Source organism: Nicotiana tabacum, chromosome 15, assembly GCF_000715075.1.
Source record: "Nicotiana tabacum cultivar K326 chromosome 15, ASM71507v2, whole genome shotgun sequence".
Taxonomy (NCBI): domain Eukaryota; kingdom Viridiplantae; phylum Streptophyta; class Magnoliopsida; order Solanales; family Solanaceae; genus Nicotiana; species Nicotiana tabacum.
In genome coordinates this window covers 5,943,377-5,957,565 of record NC_134094.1, presented here as the reverse complement: position 1 = coordinate 5,957,565, position 14,189 = coordinate 5,943,377, and positions in this window count along the sequence as shown.

Below are 14,189 nucleotides of genomic sequence, written 5' to 3'. Positions count from 1 at the left end.
TAAGATTCTGCAATGATTATTGTCCAGGGGGCACTGCATATGGTCGCGCGTCCTGTAACGCGCTTTTTTCCTATATATATATATATATATATATATATATATCATCGAATCAAGCGACTCTTCTTCACAATTTTCTTTTTCTATCTTCACACAATATTCTTCTTGTACGTGCAAGTAAGTCAATTGAAAGTTCATCAGATCAATGGCGGATCCGCTGATCCTCACATTTGCTGCAACGATAATAGCTCTTTTCATTGCCTTGCTACAACTTAAATTTCAAGGCGGCCAGTAGAATCTATTTCAAAAGAATTACATCATCGTCCGAATAGCTGTAGGCGTTTTGGTGATGCTATGGTGCCTCTTTGGAATCAAAGTGAAATGTCCTGGGATATATCAAGCATATGCGCGTTATCTTCCATTTGATCTGGAATTTTGCGCTTTTCTTTCAATTGCAAGCACTGGCTCGCTGCTGTTGCCGGAGTCTCTTATGCCGCTTATGTTTTTCCTCTACCTGATTCAACAAGTTGGAAGATGCATTTGAGGACAGGCGGATTTGGGCAGAAATGGTAGATCCAGTTCTGTCTACCTGGGAAGAAAGAAGAAAAAGACATTTCGTCGACTAGGCTTGGATCCATTACTTCCTTTATACAAGAGCAAGCTAATTTAATGTCCTCCCTTTTTTATTACAATTTTTATTTTTTAGACATATAGAAGAGATTGAAAGTAGAGGCACCTGTGCTTTTCCTGAGTTTTCATGATGTTTTTGTTTAAAATAAAGGATATGATACTTGATTGAATGGAGTAATATCTATGGTTTCTTTCTCTTATTGAATTGTTCAATAATTGGCTAAATAATTACGTTTTTCTCTTTAGTTAAAATCTTGTCCTTCACAAAAATAACACTACTTGTATATAGTGAACAAGTATTAACGAGTATAAGAAAATTGCGGCCGAAGTGAAGACCACCGACTACATATTAAAGTATGTACCATAGTATATGATTGTTAAGATAGATGTGTCCCAACAACATGGACTGTAGTGTACTTGTCATTTTAGTTGATTATTTGTAGATTTAAGTTAAATACAGTGAGAATATATTAAAACAATGAGTATTAATGTTTTGTGTTTGGAGCTTTATTTTTTTTATAATAGTATAAATAGACAGATAGATTAGTTATCAATGGAAGAATATAGTGAGTAAATATGAAAGGATATGATTAAAGAGATTATGTTATGAATGCGGCCCTATAATGACCCGACTTGTCGTTTTATGAATCAATGCCCCGTTCAGTGACTTAAGGTCTCGAGCAGCTTCATAATATGTTTTATGACCCGCAGGTGTTGTCGATTTTGATTTTCGAAAGATTCGGAAATAAATTAAAAGAACAATTCTTATTTATAAGCTTAAATGGAAAGCGTTGACCGGAGAGTTGGCTTTTGAGCAAACAACCATGGAATGGAATTTTGATGATGTCAATAGCTTTGTTTGGTGATTTCGGACTTAGGCGTATGTCCGGATTTGGATTTGGAAGTCCGTAGGACGACGCATTTTGGCGAAAGTAGGAAAATAGAAGATTTTTGAAAAGTTCGACCGAAGGTTAAATTTTTTATTACGAGGTCGAATTTCGATTCCGAAAATTGGAACAACTATATTACGTCATTTATGACTTGTGTACAAAATTTGAAGTCATTCCGGATTGATTTGATACGTTTCGGCGCAAAATATAGAAGTTGGAAGATTTGAAAACTCATAATTCGATTTGATGTGCGATTCGTAATTTCGATGTTGTTTTGACATGGTTTGAAGCCTTGACTAAGTTCGTATTATATTTTGGGACATGTTGGTATACTTGGTTAAGGTCTCGAAGGCCTAAGGTGGATTTCGGAAAGTTTACAGAGCAATTTGTACTTGAAGGAAACTGCTGGAAAATGGCGGCAGCTGTTGGAATCGCACCTGCGGAATTATGGGCGCATGTGCCACCTTGCAAAATCGAGTATTTCGTCGCAGAAGCGACTGGAGGGGTAGCCGAGAAGGGCCGTAGAAGCGACAACTTGTGCGCAGAAGCGCAAGGCCAACTGAAAAAGCGACCATATGCGCAGAAGCGAGCGATGGCCTCACACCTGCGATCGCGCATAAGCGAAAATTCTTCTGCAAGTGCGAGAGGGAAGTGGCCAGTGGACGTCGCAGAAGCGAGAATTGTTGCGCAAAAGCGAGCTTGCATGTGTGACAAATTGTCCACAGGTTCGAAACTGGGCAGAAACATAAGGATTGAACTTGGTCATTTTTCCGTTCTCGTTTTGAATTTTTGGAGCTCGGATTTAGGCGATTCTGGAGTGAGTTTTTCACAAGCTTGGTTGGAGTAAGTGTTCTATATCCTAAAGTGATTATATTTCATGAATCTATAGTTATATTCATCATTTATTTCGAATTTAAATGGAAGAAATCAAGATTTTTGTAAAACGTTTTAAAAACGGAAATTCAAGATTTGGAGGACGATTTGTTGTTAGAATTCGATAAAATTGGTATGGTTGAACTCGTATCGGAATGGGTGTTCAAATTTCGTAAAATTCGGTGGGGGTTCCGAGAGCCGGACCCCGCGTTAACTTTTACTGGCTTTTTAGAATAAATTTTTAAGTCAAAGTTTTATTATCCGAAATTATTTTTGATGAATTTTAATGAAGTTATACAATTAATTTGGATAGATTTGAGCGGTACGGAGGTAAATTTGAGCAAGAAGGCGATTTTGGAATATCGGTATAATTTTCAAAAAAAGGTAAGTATCTTGCCTAACCTTGAGTGAGGGAGTTACCCCTTAGGCATCGAGTCTTATGTGTCATTTGCGAAATGTGAAAAGCCGTGGACGCGCGGTGACGAGTACATACTCGGGCTTATATGTGCAAAATATATTGGGTTAAGGTCTTAGACATATTGTGTAATAAAATGTTTAATTGTTGGCATTTATTAAATCCTCTATTTTGCCATGCCTCAATTCGTGTTTGTTGAATTTATTTTTATATTACAATTTGATGTGATTATACCTTTATATTTATGTGGATTCCGTGAATTGATGATTTGATATTTCTTGGAAATTAATTTCATTATGAATTTTCCATCTGCAAAGAATTAATTAAATAAGCTTAAGAAGATGTGTTTATATAATTATTAAGAATTTGGATTAATGAAGGCGTTGACCTATACAGGGTTTGTTTTCATCTATGATGATCACTTTGAGGTTTTATATAAATTGTGTTGATCCTAGGGCTATTTGTTGAGAAATTTATTGATTTTGCTACATCTTTGGAATTTGGTTGTGGTCAGGGGGCAAATTGTGATATGAATTGTGTTGTCGTTTAAACACTACCTTGCTTGTTAATGATATACATGTGCTTGGTAAGGAAGATTGTAAAGCATGAAGGGTGATGTCGTGCCATTTAAATTATATTATCATGTGAGGCAGAGTGTAAAGCACGAAGAGTAATGCCGTGCCTTTTGATAGTGTAAAGCACGAAGGGTGATGCCGTGCCATTGAGAGTGTAAAACACGAAGGGTTATGCCGTGCCATTTCATTTATATTATCAGGTGACGATGAGAGTAAAATCACGAAGGGTGTTTTCGTGCAGGTGAGGACAATGGACATACATTATATTGTGATATCTTTTTGTTGTGTATACATTCATGCCTTTATCTTGAGCTATTATTGTGCACTTATGTTTTCTGTGTGACTTATAGTCGTGGTTGTTTCCTGTGTGCCTCCCACTTTATTTCTTTTATTGTTATTGGCGATTCCCCCACCTAGTTGGTACTGTTATATGTAAGCATGATGAGAAAGAGGTAAATGCACGAAGGGTGTTGCCGTGCCAATTGATTTGATCTACATATATACATTGGGTGAGAATGAGACAAGTGCACGAAGGTATTGCCGTGTCATTTAATGTGATATATTGAATATATTTCTCACACTAGGAAAATTAAATGAGGTGTCACTTGGTGACTTTTACTTGAAAGAATTATATTTGAAAGATATTTATTTGAAGGGAGTATATTCGGAATATATTTATTGGAAAGTATTATATCATGAAGATTATTATTTGAAAAGAATATAGGCGAAAACTTTATATTTGAAGGACTTGATTAATTGGTTGTACTTGTACTCATTATTTGTTGAGCAATATTATGGTGTTCTTGTTGCCCTGCTGTGTATATCACTGGTTGTTTAGTGTTGCCATTATTGTTATTTGTTTCCTATTATATTTTGTATACTATATTGCACATGTTATTAGACTAGTGAGTGTCTTGACTGTAACTCGTCACTACTCCACTGAGGTTAGTCTTGATACTTAGTGGGTACCAATTGTGGTATACTCATACTATACTTCTGCACATTTTTGTGCAGAGCCAGATATTGGAGATATCGGACTCAGACAAAGTTAGAGTGTGACTGCAAGAATTCAAGGTAGAGTTGCTTGGTCGTCACAGTCTCTTGGAGTCTTTTCATTTTATGGTACTGTTAATTATTAATCAAACAATATTGAGTATTCGATTCTTGAGATCATTTAATGTATTCAATTAGAGTTTGTGACTCAGTATTACCAGTCTTGGGAGGTTGTTTGAATATTTTCGATGTTGATTTCGACATGTGTATTCGATTATCTATTTAATTTTTTTTTGGCTTGAATTGTAATTATAATCCGCTTACTTAGTCTTAGAGACTAAGTGCTATCACGACGCATGTGGTGGGATTTTGGGGTCGTGGCAAGTTGGCATCAGATTTCTCGGTTCATTAGTTCTATGAGTCACGAACGAGTCTAGTTGAGTCTTGTGGATCGGTACAGAGATGTTTGTACTTTTCTTCGAGAGACTACAAAACTGTTAGGAAATTTCAACTTCTTTCATTCCTATCGTACGGAATTTTAGCATTTGTATCTCTATTCTCTCACAAATGCGAGGACACGTGCTACCGAGTCAGTTGAGCAAACACCCGCGTATACTGCTAGAGCCGCAAGAGGCCGGGGGCGAAATAGAAGCAGAGGTAGAGGCTGAGTAAGGGCACGTGTTGTAGCTAAAGCACCTGTCAGAATAACAATTGAGGAGCCGCCAGTAGCTCTGGTTGGGGGACAGGTACCAGAAGCACCAGTTGTTAACCCCGGACTTCAAGAGACTTTAGCACAGTTCCAGAACATGTTTGGTACATTAACTCAAGTAGAGTTGATCTCCGTTGCACCAAATATTTCACAGATTGGGGGAGGTGCTCAGACTCCAACCGCCCGTACTCCAGAGCAGCATGCCTACATTGGTCAGGTTCTGCGTGTGGTGCCGGTACAACATGTTATTCCGGTCATGTCTGAGGTCAGGCCAGAAGCATTAGAAGAAGAACAAAAGGGGCTTAGAGGTTTAAGAGATATAGTCAACCTACTTTAGTGGCACAACTGCCGGGGATACCCAGGAATTTCTAGAAAAGTGCCACCGTATTCTCCGTACCATGTGTATTGTAAAAGTGAGCGAAGTTTCCTTTACTACATTTCAGTTGTCAGGAGCAGTGTATCAATGGTGGCAAGTTTATGAAGAGGATAGACCAGTCGATGCAACACTGCCAACTTGGACTCAATTTTTGGAATGTTTTTGAAAGAATTTGTTCCCCAAACTCTCCGGGATGCGTGACGCACAGAGTTTGAACGATTACGTTAGGGCATCATGACAGTGTCAGAATATAATATCAGGTTCAGTGAGTTAGCCCGTCATGCACCTATCTTGGTTCTTATAGTTAGAGAGCGAGTTCACATATTCATTGAAGGGCTCGATTATGATTTTAAAATACGTATGGATCGAGAGTTGCAGACTGACATTCCATTTCAGCAAGTAGTAGAGATTGCTAGGATGTTAGAACATGTTCGAAGTGATGAGAAGGAGGATAAGGAGGCCAAAAGGTCTCGGAACTATGGAGGATTTAGTGGATTCTACTCTGCAGCTATGACTCATCATGGCGGAGTCTCGGGCAATCGGTCAGCCTAGTTCGCAATTCAGAGTACTCCTAGTGCTCCAGTTAATACTTTTAGTGCACCACCGATATGTGGTTCTTACAGTGGTTATTCCAGTTATTCGGCAGAGACTCAGTATGAACAGTCGCGCCCGCAGAGGGGTTGTTATGAGTGTGGTGGTACTAGATACACCAAGAGAAATTGTCCCAGACTTGGGAGGGGTGGATTTCATCATAGCACTCAAGTTACAAGCTTTATTCTAGTTAATACTCCACGGGCACAACCAGTTAGGGGTGGACATGCGGGTAGAGGTTGCCTAAGAGGTGGAGGCCCGACCCATTGATATAATTGCTATGATTTGGCTGAGGCCGATACACCAGATAGTGTTGTTACAGGTATGAATCAATTTACAATAAAAGGAGCACTATTCTTATTTTGATTCGATTCCGATTATCTTGATGAGAACTCCTTTCATGCTCCTTATATGGTGGATTAGTGAATTTGTACTCCACTCCCATGTTTATCCATGTTGGGAGATTTTATGGTATTAGCCTGTGTGTATCATTGTGTTTTGTACATTATTGTGGGGTATGAGTCCAAAATATGACTTCTTATTACTCACTACAGTGGGTTTTGATGTGATTTCGGGATAATTGATTACAATTTTATGAATTATATTCCCTACGGTATGGGGGGTTCATTATGTGTTGTGAAGATTGTTTACGAAATTGATTGAAAAGAAGAAAGAAAATTGAAAATTTCAGTTGGTAGAATGTGCAAAATACTTGTGATTCGGAGTTGAGGACGAGATCCTCACATTTTTATATGGTGTGTAATAATTAAACTAGGCTATAAGCCGCAGTGGAAATTATGTAAGGATGAGGTCCTTGTGGTGAAATATTAAACTAGGCTATAAGCCGCAGTTTATTTGATAATTCTTTTATGTGTTTCTGTGCATATTTATCCATAATTGTGAGAAAAATATTGAGTTTTAGCATACGAGGTGAGTGCCCAGGCGGCGTTAAATGTGACTCGTTAAGTGGGATAAATAGTTATGAGGTCTTCATGTATAACATTTTGTTGTCAGTGTTGTGAAAATTCGAAACGAGGTTTTGGTTAATATGAGGTTAATTGATGATGCTGGAATTAATTATGAACAACTTTTAAGACCAGAGATGTAGTGATGGGCATACATATGATGTGCTTCGTGTCCTGATATCATTATGATAATGCAGTGTGTGTATATATATATATATATATATATATATATATATATATATATATATATATATATATATATATATATATATATACACACACACACACACACACACACACACACACACACTGTGGTGCTTTGTTGGGTTGTGGATATGTTGTTAGGAGTTGTTTTGGTGTTACTCTGGCAGGTGGATAACCCAATTACAAGGGAGATGTCACGATCCAATTTTTCTTCTGTATGATGTCGTGACGGCACGTAGTCTCTACGACTAGATAAGTCTAGCATTTGCGGAATAATAAAATGAAAACATAAATTTAACAACTAACTGTAGCAATAACAACATAACTAGATATCATGCCTCTTGACATGTACAATAATCAACTATTCAGAAATACACAACAATCCCAAAATCCGGAACATCGTGAATCACAAAATAAAGAAGAAAGTCTAGTGTCTGCGGACATGTGGAAGAGTAGAAGGGGACTCCGAGATCTGCGGACGCGATAGATATACCTTGAAGTCTCCAAAGCTATCCCAGCTCACTGATAGTGCGGCTGATAAGGAGCACCTGGATCTGCATACGAAAAATATGTGCAGAGAGTAGCATGAGTACACCACAATCGGTACCCAGTAAGTGCCAAGCCTAACCTCGATCGAGTAGTGACGAGGTCAAGTCAGGTCCCTACTGGTATATATATATAATAAAAACAAGACAAGATAAAATAACGCAGTAAAAATAAGGACCGAAATTTAGCAAGAATGAAAACATATAAAGGTAACAACTCAGTACACAAAGTTATCAACATGGGATCTCCCGAGATACCGTCTCGTAGTCCCAAACGTAAATGTGCAGGGGGATCTCTCGGAATATCTTTCCGTAGTCCCAAAGTAAATATGCAAGACATGGGGATCTACCGGAATACCGTTCCATAGTTTCAAAGTAAATATGCAGGGGGATCTCCCGGAATACCGTTCCGTAGTCCTAAAAGTAAATACACAGCACACACAATAGAATTAACATCTACAACACGAAATCTTATAATTTAGACTAAGTACAAGTCAGGGAAAAACAGGAAATTCTCTAAACATGCTATACGGAGTTCAGATAAGCAATTAAGGCAAGTAGACGTGCTATTCTATTCTAACAGGATACTACACATGCTGATATGACTCAAATAAGAAGGAACCGGGTTATTACTTAGAAGTAATTGGGTTTTTACAACAATTAGCCCATGTACGTACTCGTCACCTCATGTACACGGCGCTCACATATCAAAACAGTACCAAATCCTAAGGGAAGTTTTCCTCACGCAAGGTTAGGCAAGCCACTTACCTCGAACCAAGCTCAATCAATCGGTAACAATGCATTTTCACGAATATCCGACTCTGAATGGCCCAAATCTAGCCAAAAACAATTACATATCATAAATAAAACTCTAATAGACTAATCTAATTAATGAAAGAAAGACTTTAACAAACTTTTCCGAAATCCGTCCTAAAACGTCGACCTGGGCCCATGTCTCGAAATCGGGCAAAAATCACAAAATCCAAAAGCCCATTCACTCACAAGACCAACCATACCAAATTTATCAAAATCCGACCTCAAATGACCACTCAAAACCCAGAATCAAACTCTTCAAATCCCTAGCTTCAAACTCCCAAATTATACCTTAAATACACACTAACTAGGTGGAAAAATAAATAGGGAAGCAAAATTATTGATAAAAAATAAGCACAAGGTACCTCTCAAAAATGACCCTAAACCGAGTTTGCAAAGTCCAAAATGACAAAAATCACGAAGCCCTTCGGGTTTAAACACTGCCCAGGCATTTCCGCACATGCGGAACCTGGACTCGCACCTGCGCGTGCGTTTGTGCAAAAAAAAATGAGCGTTTCTACGCAAACCACTTATCCCCATCTGCCTCCGCACTTGCGATGAAGGGGCCGCACCTGTGGAAACCTGTCCGCTTCTGCGGTCTCACTTCGCACATGCGGTGCCCGCAGATACGGCCTTTTCCATGCACCTGCGACCCCTGACCAATCCACCCAACTCCGCTTTTGCGCCATATTGCTTGCACCTGCGGGCAACCTTGCACAGGTGCGATTACACCAGAACCAGTTCAGCACCAAAAAAATCTTCCAAGTCCAAAAATGATCCGATAATCATTTGAAACTCACCCGAAGCCCCTAGGACTCCAACCAAACATACCAACAAGTCCTAAAACACCATACGAACTTAGTCGAGCTTTTAAGTCACATCAAACAATGCTAAAAACACCTCGATTCAAGCCTAATGAATTTCAAAGTTTCGAACTTCCACAACCGATGCCTAAACCTATCAAACCCCGTCTGATTGACCTCAAAGTTTTCACACAAGTCACAATTGACATTACAGACCTACTCCAACTTCCGGAATCGGAATCCGACCCCGATAACAAAACGTCCACTACCGAGAAAAATCTCCAAAAATTTGACTTTCTCCAATTCAAGCCTAAATTAGCTATGGACTTCAAATTCACAGTTCGGACACGCTCCTAAGTTCAAAATCACCCACGGAGCTAGTAGAACCGACGAAACTCAATTTCAGAGTCTTATTCATACAGTTCCGACTAAGGTAAAAATTCTAAGACTTAAGCTTCTATTTTAGGGACTAAGTGTCATAAAACACTCCGAAACCATAAAATAAAACCTCCCGACAAGTCACATAAGCAGAAACGGTGTCATAACCTCACACACTGGAGCCAAGAAGGCCGAAGCGAGAGTAAACGACATATTCGCTATCAAACATTCCTTGGGATAAGAACTGAGGGACTTCCTCGCCCGGTTCAACAGAGTAAGGTTGACTCTACCGAATGTGTTCGAGAGGATGGCAGTCACAGCTTTCCAGAAGGGGTTGAGCAGGGATGTTTCAAGAGCAACTAGAAGATTGTTGACCTGACTGATGAAATACCCTCTAACCACTTAGGACGAGATCCATAATGTCTATTGTGCCGAAGTCCGAGCAGATGACGACGACCTCAATGTACCGACTCACCGACTCATTTCGGTACAAGCTGAGTCCATGAAAGAACGAAAGGACAATGTCAGAAGGGACCACCCGGTCTCGCGACCCAACAAGGAATGACACCAGCCATACATCAGGGCACCCCTAGCACCTTCCCTCCACTATGAAGAAGGCCCATCTAGGCCGAGAATCGGGAATCACCGAAAGGAAAGAGCTATGCCCCCTTATTATCTGCTCACAATTTCTGCGTGTCACCTACAAAAATAGTCTATGCTCTGGAGAAGCTTGGAACAAAGGTAAAGTGGCCGCCAAAGATGAGATCCGATCTGAACATCAGAAAATCCGATGCCCTCTGTGAGTTCCACCAGGAACGTGGGCACAAAACATAAGATTGCATTGCCCTCAGACAAGAAGTTGTAAACATGATGTGGCAGGGACACCTCAAAGAGTTATTAAGCGACAAGGGAAGGAATAACTTTGCTAGAGGACGTGAACACCAATTCCCGCCGAAGCTGCCATCACCAGCTCACACTATCAATGACGTGAAATTAACCACCACTCACAAGCTCAAGTGGTTTATCACTCGCGAACGATAAGATGTACTCGAAGAAAGTATCATCTTCAACGAGTTGGATGCCGATAGTTTGACTTTTCCTCATAATGATGCCCTCGTCATTACTCTACGCATTTTAGATACCGATGTCAAACGTATCATGGTGGATGATGGAAGTGGAGCGTGCATTATCTATCCCTTAGTCCTCACCCAAATGTGACTCGAGGACAAGATAGTGTCGCGCTGCATCACGCAAACCGATTTTAATAATGCAGTTGAGTGGACGTCAAGAGGAATTACACTCCCTGTCTTGGCCAACGGCATAACTCTGGAGACGACATTCCATATTATGGACCAAGCCACCGCGTACAACGACTTCGTGGAACGACCACGAATACATCCCATGAGAGTCATCCCCTCCAGCATATACCAAGTAATTAAATTCCCAACACCATGGGGGATATCCAGCATATGCGAAGAACAGCGCACGTCCCGAAAATACTACTACATTGCCTTAGACAACACCCCCAACAGAAAAAAGACAAAGAAAAAGAGGCATTGCAATCAACAGTTCTGAGGTCGACGCAAGAAGAGACCAGTGACGCCGTCATGGATCCCGAAATGGTCGAGGCTGCGGATTCGACAATAGAATACCTCAACCCCATTCAATTAGACCTCAATGACCGTAGCAAAAAGGCCTACACCAAAGTAATAAGGAACTTACGTTTATCATAACACCTATTTAATATTAAGGTGATATTCGACCTCGCTTGAACAAATACCTACCGGCCCTCGGCCACAATTTAATAAAAAGGTTATGTTCGACCTCGCTCAAACAAATACCTACCGGCCCTCGACCGCGATTTAACGAAAGGTTATGTTCAACCAAGTTCGAGCAAACCGACCCTCGGCCGCGAACTAACGAAAAGGTTATGTTCGACCAAGTTCGAGCAAACACCTACCGGCCCTCAGCCGTGATTTAACAAAAAGGCTATGTTCGACCTCGCTCAAATAAACACCTAACAACCCTCGACTGTGATTTAACGAAAATGTTATGTTTGACCTCGCTCGAACAAATACCTACCAGCCGTCGGCCGCGATTTAACGAAAGGTTATGTTCGACCTCGCTTGAACAAACACCTACCGCCCTCGACCGCGATCTAATGAAAAGGTTATGTTCGACCAAGTTCAAGAAAATACCTACCGGCCCTCGGTCACGATTTAACAAAAAGGTTATGTTCGACCTCACTCAAACAAATACCTACCGATCCATTTATTATACAGGTCACAATACATGTTATTATGACATATTTATTATACATGTCACAAGTCGCATGTAACTAAAAGTGCACATTATGGGAAAAATCGCAAAAACAGTTCTAAATCATCAAGTAAATGGATCATTCATCAAGTAGTTCCCATTGGATTTGCACGAAAAAGATAAATTATTTTGTGAAAAAAACCACGTGACGAGCGCAAAACACAATACAAAATTAATGTTCGCTAGCCAAAGATAGCACAATATGATTATCGTCTCCACAGGGATTGGATTTACCAATGCTCTAGTAATTCATGGTTTAACTGTTATTCACGATGATCAAAACTTGATTGGAATGATTACGAACTACGATTAACTACTAAAGTAAAGCAATTGACAATTGACTGCAAAGAATTAGAGATTAGCAGAGTTGGTTTCTTATCAATGTGAGGAATAAGGGTTTGACAGGATAGGTTCAAGATAGCTATTTGGGATTTAAATCTAGTTTAATTCACTCTAATATTCTAATGATTCTCACTAATTCACTCGATGATTAGTTCAAACGTGTAGTCAAGACTTCTCTCTCGATTAAATCTTAACTCTACGAGTTGAACTAATATAAGCATTGTGAAAGTATGCAAGCATGCGTTAATGGATTAGTCTTTAGGAAAACGTCTCTCGAATATTCTCCTAACTTGATTTAATAAACTATTCAACAAGCTCATTCGATTATTTAAGAGAATCAATGAATTAAATCAAACAAAATAATGCAAAGATAATCACCAAAATATTGCTCTTTCGATTAAATAAACCGGTGAATAAAGTTGCAACAATTCTAAGCTCCATAAACGAATTCAAGCAAAGAACTAGAGTTAAAATTCACAAATATTTATCAAAACACCATATCCATCAAATCTTAAGGTAAACTACTCCATAATCATGGAGGAAGTCATCACAAATATAATTAAAGAGTAAGAAAGCATCAATCTAATATTACAATCCAAACTCCCCTCTTGAATTGATGGAAAGATGATGAAATCCTGTGTCTTGTAGCCTCCAATGCTCTCCCAAAACTTTCAAAGTCAAAAGTCCCTTCAAAAATATCTTTTTGATGTATTTATACCCTGTAGGAGTGGGCCCAGGCAAAATTACTTTTTTCAAGTTGAAACAGGAAAGTACTCTAAGAAAATCACACAGGCACGCCGCACCATGCGCCGCCCCACGCGGGGCATTAGTGGAGAAGTCCAGAAAGTTCCACTGCCGCGGCGCGGCAGTGGACTGTTTACAAAGTAACTTGTTTTCTTCACCTTTTGACATCCAGACTTGGCTCCCGACCCCCGAACGCGATCCCAGTTTAATCCCTTGGACGTTTACTCAAATTTCGAAGCTCTAACTTGTTCAATTTAGCTCTTGAATATCTTTTTAACTCGAAATCACTTCCTACAAGACATAAAACACATAATTATTGTAATACACTAATATTTAAGCTCAAACACAAGTATAATACAGTAATTAGAGTGTAAACTATAACTAAAACACGTGATTCTAGCCTACCATCAGTCCATCACCACGCTCGCAAAAATATTAACAAATAAGTCCTCCCTCCTACAGGCCCAATTTATATGTTCAAATATGACCATTGTTAACAAATTAGGTCTTCCTTTTACCTTATTAACTCTGTTAAAAATATTAAATGTTCCCCACAAAAAGAGGAGCTCGTGGAGATTATTGTGGACCACTGGGAATAAACCAACATTCAAGTTTAACGGAGTAGTTATTAGCAATATTAACTATTATTCCATATAATTTACAACACTATGAAATTATCTAAAATATTTGGTATGTTTTTAAGAAATAATATGATTTATTATATCTGTAATAATCCAAATCCGCAAGATCAAATCCGTTGCGTCGTTTACTTTTTATAGTACACACTTTTTATCTATCGCTTGAGTAAAGTTGGTTGAGCTAGAGGTTTGACAGTAGAGCTTATATATATTTTTCATAGCAGTATCTATAGGTTCCAAAATAAAAATTATTATAGAGAAAGTAGTATAAACAAACTTTCGTTGTTGTCCACAGTTTGATCAATAGCCTCAATGTTATGCCACTTTTTTTTTGCGTTCCAAAAATGATCCCCCGATAAATTCACTGGGTATGCAGATTAAAATCTCTG